The 10,875-nt window shown below is 53.1% G+C and overlaps 1 protein-coding gene across 1 annotated transcript in view; it reads left to right on the forward strand.

The window, feature by feature from the left end:
• The window catches only part of LOC141147325 (protein mono-ADP-ribosyltransferase PARP9-like), a 142,295-nt gene extending 137,658 nt beyond the window's left edge, over positions 1-4,637 (forward strand). The window contains exon 9 of the mRNA XM_073634547.1: positions 1-4,637. This exon is cut by the window's left edge and continues 1,561 nt beyond it. The gene's annotated coding sequence lies outside the window, so the exon portion shown is untranslated.
• Positions 4,638-10,875: the final 6,238 nt, after the last annotated feature.

A 10,875-nucleotide genomic window follows, 5' to 3' on the forward strand; every position in this document is an offset into this window, starting at 1 on the left:
CATTGTCGGAAATTCCGAGCGTGTGTAGACAATTCCCACGCACAAAGTTGCACGCATGCTTGCAGCCCAACGCCAGAAGCTGCCACCAGACAAGGCCTGGATATTCACGTGGTAAAACTTAAAGGCAGAGCTTGATGGACTTGTGTTTTTTTTTTCAACCAGATTAGATATGTAATGATATGACCAGGTGGTAAACTTGCAAACTGGGAAAAGTTGTATTCATCCAAAAAGAGCAAGAAGTACTCGCAGGTCTTATAGAATCTGCCTTGACAGGACAGGTAGGCCACTGGGCTGAACGAAAAAATGAAACCCGTTAACACCTTGATGCCAACGTAACACATATGTGTGGCCCCACTGCACTGGGCTTTATGCCATGGGGCCACATGTATGTGTATTTCCCTTTGTGCTGGGAGCACACCACACACTCCCAGTACAGAGACCGGGGGCTCACCGAGAGTCCCGGGCCCCATACTAACGATTAGGACCTGGAACTCCCAATTCTGGGCAACCTAATCGCTGTGGTAGCCTCTGATTGGCTATCGCAGTGATCAGGCACTGTGAAGCCCGTCCTTGTGTTTCTGTGTCTGTGAATGGAGAGGAAAGATACATTGTATCTTTCTCTTTCCTTGCAGAGAGAAAAAAAATAGTGTGTGTAAAAAATAAAATAAAAATACCTAGATCAAGGTTTGATCTAGGTCAGTGCCGGGGTCAGTATATTTTGGGCAGGGTTTTTGTTTTTTTTTAATTAGCATCAGTGTGTTTTAAGCAAGATGAAAAAAAAAATGCATTATTGTTTCTGGGCTGTACTCCGGGTACAAACACCAACTAACAGACACATACGTGGTATCGCTGCGATCGTCAGGAGCAGGAGAATTTATTTTTGTTTGTTCGGTGGTAGGTTATGGTAGTAATAAGAAATTTACAGCTGAATTTTTAAAAAAATGTACTACTTTTTACTATTTATTCCTTTTGATAATGATCATTGGTGTCAGTGGGAGGAATAGTGCCCCATCATTGGTATCAGTGGGAGGAATAGTGCCCCATCATTGGTATCAGAGGGAGGAATTGTGTCCCATCATTGGTGTCAGTAGGGGGAATAGTGTCCCATCATTGGTATCAGTGGAAGGAATAGTGCCCCATCATTGGTATCAGTAGGGGGAATAGTGCCCCATCATTGGTGTCAGTGGGAGGAATAGTGTCCCATCATTGGTATCAGTGAGAGGAATAGTGCCCCATCATTGGTATCAGTAGGGGGAATAGTGTCCCATCAGTGGAAGGAATAGTGCCCCATCATTGGTATCAGTAGGGGGAATAGTGCCCCATCATTGGAAGGAATAGTGCCCCATCATTGGTGTCAGTGGGAGGAATAGTGCCCCATCATTGGTATCAGTGGGAGGAATAGTGTCCCATCATTGGTATCAGTGGGAGGAATAGTGCCCCATCATTGGTATCAGTAGGGGGAATAGTGTCCCATCATTGGTATCAGTGGGAGGAATAGTGCCCCATCATTGGTATCAGTGGGAGGAATAGTGCCCCATCATTGGTATCAGTGGAAGGAATAGTGTCCCATCATTGGTATCAGTGGAAGGAATAGTGCCCCATCATTGGAAGGAATAGTGCCCCATCATTGGTGTCAGTGGAAGGAATAGTGTCCCATCATTGGTATAAGTAGGGGGAATAGTGTCCCATCATTGGTATCAGTGGGAGGAATAGTGCCCCATCATTGGAAGGAATAGTGCCCCATCATTGGTGTCAGTGGAAGGAATAGTGTCCCATCATTGGTATAAGTAGGGGGAATAGTGTCCCATCATTGGTATCAGTGGGAGGAATAGTGCTTTATTGTTGGTGAGATGTATTATACCCCATTGTTGGTGTCAGTGGAAGGAATGGTGTCTCATCGTTGGTGTCACTGGAAGGAGAAGTGCCTTGTATTAGTGGGAGGAATAGTGCCTCAAGGTAGGCAAAGGGCCCCATTTTGGAGACTGCAGTGCTAGAGGATCCCTGTACCTGGAAATTGAACATGACCAGCTTGTTGTTAAATCTTTTAAACATCATCCACCTCCAACCCAGGACTTAGAACTCCCTCCATGCGTAGGAGCCTCTCCTCAAGTCCAGGCATTGCTATCTGAGAAAGACCACCTCTCAACTGTTTACACCTAGGTGGAAAAAGCAGGACCGTGAAATTTTGTCCTGGACAGGATCCATATACTTGTGAGACGTTGGATTCCTCACTGATGGTTGATGTATGCTACTGCCGTAGTGTTGATCAGCTGAGTCCTGAGACAGATGGCTGAGACAAACAAATCACTTGAAGTTCCAGGATACTGATGGAGAGACGAGATGGACACACACAGAGGCGGCTCAGGGGTTGGCATGCATGATTTCCCCCATAACAAGAGGCTTGCTATGGTGGGTACTCAGCAGGGGGAAGAAGCCAGAAGCACCAGTGGGGGGCTCCAGTAGAGGAGGATGAGGGCTGCTCTGTGCAAAACAGTTACAGAGCCGGTAAGTATAACAAGATGATATTTTGATAAAAAGAAAAACTGAACTTAACAATCACTTTAATGTGAAGTCCTGTGGCAGTTGGAGCACAGATGTAGTTGTCATCACTGGGAGTAGAGGGACATCAGAGAGAGACCACCAGTATATAACTGGGAAGACCTACTCTTGTCTGAATGGAGAGACTTCCAGGTTTTCATATATTTGGCACAAATCTACCAGCAGCTGCCGATTAGTAGAAAAAAACTTCCAAAAAAATGAGAATAAAAACCCATCCACCCTCCTGAGGACACCAGAGAGAAACTGAGGTCTGATGGTTATGGGCGAGGTTCTCCTGTGCTGGCCAACGGCTTTTGTCCTTTTCTCCTGTAGGCGGCAGTATAACTTGACAGTCTAATAATTCCTGTGTCCCTTCATGGACAAGAAAGAGAGCGCAGATTTCACCAGATTTTTGGGTACTGAAAATTTTTGTCAACATTTTTGGTGTAAAAAAAATGGCAGAACCTCAACAAACCGTTGAAATCTTCAGAGGTGTGAATCTGGGGGAGATACAGAGATACCACCCAGAGCCCACCAAGCTGCCGAAAAACCATATTACTTCTAAATTTACAATTCCAACATTAAAGTAGAACGCTAAATAAAACCTTTTTTCTTTTTCTAGTTTTTAGACTTTGGAAGAAGTAGGGAGATTAGACCCACAATCTGTGTTTTATTACTATCCGTGTCTCTGTTAGGGAGATTTATCTTCCCTTCCTTTCCTAGTGACCGTTGTTACTAAGGCCGGCCATAGATGGTTCAAATCCAAGATGTATGGGCAGGCTGAATGTACTAAGTAGATCAATCAACTCGGGTACAACCAGCCTGCCGGATCTTGCATGCGATTATCGCTAGCAGCTGGTATAGCCAATAGCAATAATCACTGTCTTCTACCGGTGGGGGTGGCTTCCCTCGCCCCGAGAATACAATGACTCGGCAGGAGGGATTCTAGCAAATTTCTTTGTGGTTGCAGGAAAGAAATTTGCACGGTCTATGGCCAGCTTTGGACAGAAACTGAGGAAAAATCCCAAATGTTACAGTTTACAGTCACTGAGACAAACACAGAGGGGAATCCCCCAATAGGGACAACCAACAAAGGTGGGATTTCCTTTCACCTCCTGTCATGTCTACAGGTGCAGCACATTGTTGTACTCGCACTTTCCCATAGACTTCTATTAGATCGGACATTTTTGGTGCATTTTCTGAAAAGCTCACCAAAAGTCCTGCATGCTGCATCTCTGCTGTGCTTTCAGAAAATGCACCAAAAAGGCCGATCGAATAGAAGTCTATGGGAAAGTGCAGCTACACTGCATGTAAACTATAGCAGGTCAGTGAAATCCTCCATTAGATGGTCCATAGAGACAGGCTGCCTTGGATTGTCACTCAGTAGAGAAGATCTTAGGGTGGTGGGGGGAAGGGGGGGTCCCGTGACTCTGGTGGTCGGTGGAAAGAATGCTCCTCATACAGAGAGCTACAAAGCTTATTGGTGTCAGTGATTACTAATCAGAAATTGCAGCCTATGGAGGGGGTGTCCACTAAGCTCTGGTTGACAAACACTAACCACCGGAAATAAATAAAATAAAAAAGTTGTATCTGAAGTTCCCGCGTCATACACGGGCGCTGAGTTTCCGGTGGTGGGATACGGTGGCCCGGCTGTTCTCTATATACACAACCTATAGACATATACTAGTAATGTTACCTCATCAGCTCTCTCCTATCAGATCTCTATAAGGTGCCTTATCCCGATCCTAGACCAGAACTCCGGATCCGGGTTTTTCTATACCCCGGGGAGGAGGAAGGTCTCTGGGCTTCTTAGTTGTATTGATAAGAAATCTGCAGATGAAATGACTGATATTGATGAGTGAATTGATTCATCTCTGAGATTTTATACACATTGCATTACATCATCCACCTTTCTATCCTGAGGACTGACGGGACGATTTCTTCGCTCTGTAAGACGCAACGTGTTGGGTTATATTTCTTCCTCTATATTTTCTGTAATTTGAAACCCAAAAAAAATAAAACATTTTTGTTCTTTAATAAATTTCTGGGATTTTTTGGTTTAAAAATTGTAAATAAAGATTTTATTCTCTGAGCAGCAATCTGTGTATCATTCAGATACTTTTGGTCCAGTGTGATTTATCCCATTGAAAATAATGGCACAGGAACGTGCGGAGCATTCCTGTGCGATTTCTGGTGTGAACCGGCCACACCGGATAAACATTCTATATATTGCACCTTTAGGATGTGACAACTGCATTCGTTTTCTTCTTCCAAGATTTTCCTCCTCACTTTCACATGGTGATCCTGCCAGTGCTAGGGTGGCTACACTCACTTCTCCATTGTACCTATAGAGGGAGCCGTGGTGTACACTCAGACTGGACTACAAACATCTTCCTCTCCATCTCTATTACATGGGGAGTGGGAGGATTAGTAGTTTACAGAAGATAGTTTTGAAAGGAAGATTGATTGTGGTTTCAGTTCAGCTCACAGGAAGTGACGAGGACACAGCTTTTCTGGCAGGATCAACAGGTGTTCTCTGTTCCTGCTAAAATGTTCTTAGGAATCAATTCACAATGTTGTTCTCTGAAGAGCGATCTGTGTTCAGAAGAGCATTTGTGGTCAGGCATGGCATCGCCTCCTCGTCACCTGCTTTGTCCTGAACACTTGCAGAGCAGCCCCAAAGCATCACGACCACAGCATGTGAACACCCCCCACCACTGCACCTGTGAATAAGGGGGGGTAGTGGTTGGGGGCAGTAAAAGTGCATCTCGGCCACAGGGTTTTACTTCCCCCAACTGCTGACGTGAGCAAGCTGCAAGTCCGAAAAAAGAAAACAAATGCAGCTGCCACATCTAAGGACTGACAAGCTGCAATATGACTTTTTTTTTCCTGCTAGGATTTCCTCTAATCCCCCCAACACCCCTCTCTGTGTATTACAGGAGATGAACTACAGTGAAGACTTCATTATAATGTTATAGATGTGAGCTTCTCCTAGTAGACAGGAAATTCTACCCTGTAGACGGTTTTGCTGCTCTCCCCATCATACAGATAACGGAAAATTGTATCAAATACTTACCATCATTTTCCCGTCCTCCTCCGATGTGTGCACCGACCTCCCCCACCCTCCTCCTCCGATGTGTGCACCAACCTACCCCGTCCTCCTCCCATGTGTGCACCGACCTCCCCCACCCTCCTCCGATGTGTGCACCGACCTCCCCCGTCCTCCTCCGATGTGCGCACCGACCTCCCCCACCCTCCTCCTCCGATGTGTGCACCGACCTCCCCCACCCTCCTCCTCCGATGTGTGCACCAACCTACCCCGTCCTCCTCCCATGTGTGCACCGACCTCCCCCGTCCTCCTCCGATGTGTGCACCGACCTCCCCCACCCTCCTCCTCCGATGTGTGCACCAACCTACCCCGTCCTCCTCCGATGTGTGCACCGACCTCCCCCACCCTCCTCCGATGTGTGCACCGACCTCCCCCGTCCTCCTCCGATGTGTGCACCAACCTACCCCACCCTCCTCCTCCGATGTGTGCACCGACCTCCCCCACCCTCCTCCTCCGATGTGTGCACCGACCTCCCCCACCCTCCTCCTCCGATGTGTGCACCGACCTACCCCGTCCTCCTCCCATGTGTGCACCGACCTCCCCCACCCTCCTCCGATGTGTGCACCGACCTCCCCCGTCCTCCTCCGATGTGTGCACCAACCTACCCCACCCTCCTCCTCCGATGTGTGCACCGACCTCCCCCACCCTCCTCCTCCGATGTGTGCACCGACCTCCCCCACCCTCCTCCTCCGATGTGTGCACCGACCTCCCCCACCCTCCTCCTCCGATGTGTGCACCAACCTACCCCGTCCTCCTCCCATGTGTGCACCGACCTCCCCCACCCTCCTCCGATGTGTGCACCGACCTCCCCCGTCCTCCTCCGATGTGTGCACCAACCTACCCCACCCTCCTCCTCCGATGTGTGCACCGACCTCCCCCACCCTCCTCCTCCGATGTGTGCACCAACCTACCCCGTCCTCCTCCCATGTGTGCACCGACCTCCCCCGTCCTCCTCCGATGTGTGCACCGACCTCCCCCACCCTCCTCCTCCGATGTGTGCACCGACCTCCCCCACCCTCCTCCTCCGATGTGTGCACCAACCTACCCCGTCCTCCTCCCATGTGTGCACCGACCTCCCCCACCCTCCTCCGATGTGTGCACCGACCTCCCCCGTCCTCCTCCGATGTGTGCACCGACCTCCCCCACCCTCCTCCTCCGATGTGTGCACCGACCTCCCCCACCCTCCTCCTCCGATGTGTGCACCAACCTACCCCGTCCTCCTCCCATGTGTGCACCGACCTCCCCCGTCCTCCTCCGATGTGTGCACCGACCTCCCCCACCCTCCTCCTCCGATGTGTGCACCGACCTCCCCCACCCTCCTCCTCCGATGTGTGCACCGACCTCCCCCATCCTCCTCCGATGTGTGCACCGACCTCCCCCACCCTCCTCCTCCGATGTGTGCACCGACCTCCCCCACCCTCCTCCTCCGATGTGTGCACCGACCTCCCCCACCCTCCTCCGATGTGTGCACCGACCTTCCCCTGTCCTCCTCCGATGTGTGCACCGACCTCCCCCACCCTCCTCCTCCGATGTGTGCACCAACCTACCCCGTCCTCCTCCCATGTGTGCACCGACCTCCCCCACTATCCTCCGATGTGTGCACCGACCCGCCCCGTCCTCCTCCGATGTGTGCACCCACCTCCCCCGTCCTCCTCCGATGTGTGCACCGACCTCCCCCACCCTCCTCCTCCGATGTGTGCACCAACCTACCCCGTCCTCCTCCCATGTGTGCACCGACCTCCCCCACCCTCCTCCGATGTGTGCACCGACCTGCCCCGTCCTCCTCCGATGTGTGCACCGACCTCCCCCGTCCTCCTCCGATGTGTGCACCGACCTCCCCCATCCCCCTCCGATGTGTGCACCGACCTCCCCCGTCCTCCTCCGATGTGTGCACCGACCTCCCCCACCCTCCTCCTCCGATGTGTGCACCAACCTACCCCGTCCTCCTCCCATGTGTGCACCGACCTCCCCCACCCTCCTCCGATGTGTGCACCGACCCGCCCCGTCCTCCTCCGATGTGTGCACCGACCTCCCCCGTCCTCCTCCGATGTGTGCACCGACCTGCCCCGTCCTCCTCCGATGTGTGCACCGACCTCCCCCACCCTCCTCCGATGTGTGCACCGACCTGCCCCGTCCTCCTCCGATGTGTGCACCGACCTGCCCCGTCCTCCTCCGATGTGTGCACCGACCTACCCCCGTCCTCCTCCGATGTGTGCACCCACCTCCCCCGTCCTCCTCCGATGTGTGCACCCACCTACCCCGTCCTCCTCCGATGTGTGCACCCACCTGCCCCGTCCTCCTCCGATATGTGTACCAACCTACCCTTCCCGTCCTCATACAGATAACGGAAAATTGTATCAAATACTTACTATCATTTTCCTTTCCTGGTACCAATCCATGAGAGCAACTACCACATGTATACTGCCATGTTGGCACCAGGATATTGGGATACGGCTGCATCTATCCGGATACCACATTCAAAGATGTGACCGCTGCTCTTCCCACCAACCTCCACTCTCCTGAGATTTCTCTGGCCTCTGTGCTTATATCTTCCCGACCTCCACCAGCCTGAAGTACCAGACCCCAGACTTCCTCTGATATCCATTCTCCCTTCCCCCAGGCCTTCTCTATACCACCCCTAAGATTTCCCTGGCCTCTGCCCTTTCCATCCCTTGTTCTTTTCATCCTCTGCTCTACCAGACCCAAGGATTCCTCTGATATCCATTATTCCTTTCCGTAGGCTTCCTCTCTACCACCCCTGGGCCTCTGCCCTCCAATCCCTTGGGCTTCCTACGACTGTCACTCTCCTATCCTCCAGGCTTGCTACGGCCTCTCTTCTTTCATCCTCCAGGCTTCCCTCCAGCCTTTGCTCAATCAAACCCCATGCTTCCTCAGATATCCATTCTTTCTTCCCCCCAGGCCTCCTCCCTACCACCCTTTGGCTTCCCCGGGCCTCTGTCCTCCAATCTCTTGGGCTTCCTCCAGCCTCTGCTCTACCAGACCCCAGGCTTCCTCTGATATCCATTCTTCCTTCCTCTAGGCCACCTCTCTGTCACCCCCAGGGCTCTGTCCTCCCATCCCTAAGGCTTTCTATGGCCTCCACTCTCCTATCCTTCAGGCTTCCTACGGCCTCTGTTCTTTCATCCTCCAGGCTTCCCTTTCAGCCTTTGCCCCCAGGCCTCCTCTCTACAACCCCTGGGCTTCTCCAGACCTCCGCCCTCTTATCCTCTGGGCTTCCTCCAGCCTCTGTTCCGTCACCCTACAGATTTCCTTTAGTCACTATTCTCCCATCTTCGGGGCCTTATCCTGCCTCCGCTCTACCATCTCCCAGGATTCCTACAACATCCTTTCTTTCCCTGGCCTCCTCTCTACACTTCGCTCCTCCTCTTTATGTACCCCCCAGCCTGCACTATACCATCTCTTGGGCTTCCTAGAATATCCATTCTCTCTTCCCTCAGCCCTCACCTCTCCCATCCATTTTCCCCATCCTCCAGGCCAGTAAGGTGAATACCAAGTGCCATATAACAATGGCTTCCTCCCTGGCCTGCCCCCTCCCCCATACTCTACAATGTGCCACCTCAGCTGATCTGCCACCGGCCTCTTATCCTCTCATTATTCCCGCTCACCTAATGAGACCCAATATCTCTATCTTGGTGGCTGGGAATGGTGGAGATCACCATGTCAGACCTCCCTGTGTCTCCTCCAGGAAATGAAGTTTTAGAGAATAAAAACAAATGAAAACAAAAGTTTATTGTAATGAGAGCAGCAACACCGATGGAGGAAGATACAGAAAGAATCAAAGTAAAAAATTTCCTAAAACAAAAATATCTGTAATATTTACATCATAGAACATATATAACATTGTATACATGGAGTCTACGGGCCGCGTCCCATCACCGGGATCCTGTGCTATGGCTGTGCTGCACTACATGAAGACGCAGCGATCGCTGAACGCCCAGGAGGTGTGTGACCCGCCATGTGTCAGAGGAGGAGCTTCACAGACAGGGGAGGGACATAATGTGAATGCGGGGGTCTGCCAGATAGAGGGGGAAATCTGACAGGAGGGTGTGGGCTGTGTTATTGCTTCTGTGCACCGACCTCCCCCATCCTCCTCCGATGTGTGCACCGACCTACCCCGTCCTCCTCCGATGTGTGCACCGACCTACCCCGTCCTCCTCCGATGTGTGCTCCGACCTACCCCGTCCTCCTCCGATGTGTGCTCCGACCTACCCCGTCCTCCTCCGATGTGTGCACCCACCTCCCCCGTCCTCCTCCGATGTGTGCTCCGACCCACCCAGTCCTCCTCCGATGTGTGCACCGACCCACCCCGTCCTCCTCCGATGTGTGCACCGACCTCCCCCGTCCTCCTCCGATGTGTGCACCGACCTCCCCCGTCCTCCTCCGATGTGTGCACCCACCTACCCCGTCCCCCTCCGATGTGTGCACCCACCTCCCCCGTCCTCCTCCGATGTGTGCACCGACCCACCCCGTCCTCCTCCGATGTGTGCACCGACCTCCCCCGTCCTCCTCCGATGTGTGCACCGACCTACCCCGTCCTCCTCCGATGTGTGCTCCGACCCACCCAGTCCTCCTCCGATGTGTGCACCCACCTCCCCCGTCCTCCTCCGATGTGTGCACCGACCCACCCCATCCTCCTCCGATGTGTGCACCGACCCACCCCATCCTCCTCCGATGTGTGCACCGACCCACCCCGTCCTCCTCCGATGTGTGCACCGACCCCCACCCGTCCTCCTCCGATGTGTGCACCCACCTCCCCCGTCCTCCTCCGATGTGTGCTCCGACCCACCCAGTCCTCCTCCGATGTGTGCACCCACCTCCCCCGTCCCCCTCCGATGTGTGCACCCACCTCCCCCGTCCCCCTCCGATGTGTGCTCCGACCCACCCAGTCCTCCTCCGATGTGTGCACCGACCCACCCCGTCCTCCTCCGATGTGTGCTCCGACCCACCCAGTCCTCCTCCGATGTGTGCACCCACCTCCCCCGTCCCCCTCCGATGTGTGCACCCACCTCCCCCGTCCTCCTCCGATGTGTGCTCCGACCCACCCAGTCCTCCTCCGATGTGTGCACCGACCCACCCCTTCCTCCTCCGATGTGTGCACCGACCCGCCCCGTCCTCCTCCGATGTGTGCACCGACCCACCCAGTCCTCCTCCGATGTGTGCACCCACCTCCCCCCGTCCTCCTCCGATGTGTGCACCGACCCACCCCA

Source organism: Aquarana catesbeiana, linkage group LG06 (assembly GCF_042186555.1).
Source record: "Aquarana catesbeiana isolate 2022-GZ linkage group LG06, ASM4218655v1, whole genome shotgun sequence".
Classification (NCBI taxonomy): Eukaryota; Metazoa; Chordata; class Amphibia; order Anura; family Ranidae; genus Aquarana; species Aquarana catesbeiana.